The sequence below is a fragment of the Buceros rhinoceros genome, unplaced genomic scaffold (genome assembly GCF_000710305.1).
Source record: "Buceros rhinoceros silvestris isolate BGI_N320 unplaced genomic scaffold, ASM71030v1 scaffold23186, whole genome shotgun sequence".
Lineage (NCBI taxonomy): Eukaryota > Metazoa > Chordata > Aves > Bucerotiformes > Bucerotidae > Buceros > Buceros rhinoceros.
The window spans coordinates 17924-19237 of NW_010418505.1; positions in this window are offsets into that span (position 1 = coordinate 17924).

A 1314-nucleotide genomic window follows, 5' to 3' on the forward strand; every position below is an offset into this window, starting at 1 on the left:
GTGTTTATTTTTCTTACCTATAACCAGATTACTGAGCATTGACATGAAAATCATGGGTTTCTAATGTCCTCAATATTGTGCTTAAGATTTAGGAAAAATTAGCATAACTGAGATAAGAACCCGCTTGGCCAACTTCTAGCCCTCCCTCAGGCTTCTTGATGGTCAGAAAGTTTCTGTTCAGTACAGGTTATTTAAAATTCAGCTTTGTAATTAATCGTCTCGATTATTAATTAGGCAAATATTAATCTACCTGTGCAGAAACCTCTGGCAGTAGTACCTGTGGTCGAACCTTCTTTTCGATGACAAGCCAAAATATTAATTGAGCAGTAATACTTCCTAGACGTTATTACTTAAACCAGCTTGATGTGGGCTGCTGCGAAGCTCTCTCTTGCTTCCAGTATAATTTTAAAAGCCTGAAATAAAAACAAAAATCAGATTGCTCCTAGTCCTTTGACCGCAGCATTTTCCATGGTGAAAGGAGCTGACAGTGTCCGTTTTCTCTGTTCGTGGTTTCAGATGTGTTGTTTCCAATCCTTTGCTTTTCTTATTATTTTATTTTCCCCCAAGAAAATAAGTTTATGGAGTCCCAATGTTTTTCCTCCCTAGTAACTCTTAGCCAACTTCAACAGAAGATTAAGACGCGTAGAAAACTCAACGCAAGTTACTGACGTGTGGACGTTAGTGGCTCAGTAGAAGAAAAGCTGCAGCTCGGGCCCAAGCAGAGGGGAAGGAGAGCAGAGCGCCCTGTCCTGGGAGCAGGACACCAGCCCGTGCCTCGGCACCCATCGGCCGCAGCACCCACCCCATAACGGTATCACAAGGGACGTGGTCCAACACTGGAGTCACTACAGTGACAAGGTGTAGAGCAGCCAAGGGTACAAGTAGGAAAACAGGCTTTGCTACTGCTGCTGCTTGTAGGGAGGAATTATTTCTAGCTGCTGCCTTCCCCGTTTAACCAAGAGGGGATTTTATTCAAAGCCTGCTTGTCCTTGGCTGGAAGTACGACCCTACAGAGAGCCAGTGAATCTTTCTTTAAGACTTCTTAGATGTATTTCTGTTAAATACAAATTTATTAAGTATGTTGGATGTTCTAGTAAGTTAATAAATACTTATTCTTTTCCATCAAGCCCAAAACTTTGGAAGTAGCTGAATTTCTAATACCCCTTTTGGTAGGTATGCGTAGTTTCTTGTTAGAGTTGCCCACCGTTCACCTGCAGCTAATCACACCAGTTCCCAGTGACTGCTCTGTAAACAGCCGCTCTTCACCAGTCCCAGCGCAGGGATTATTTCACCTGTACCTGCCATAGCCAGTCC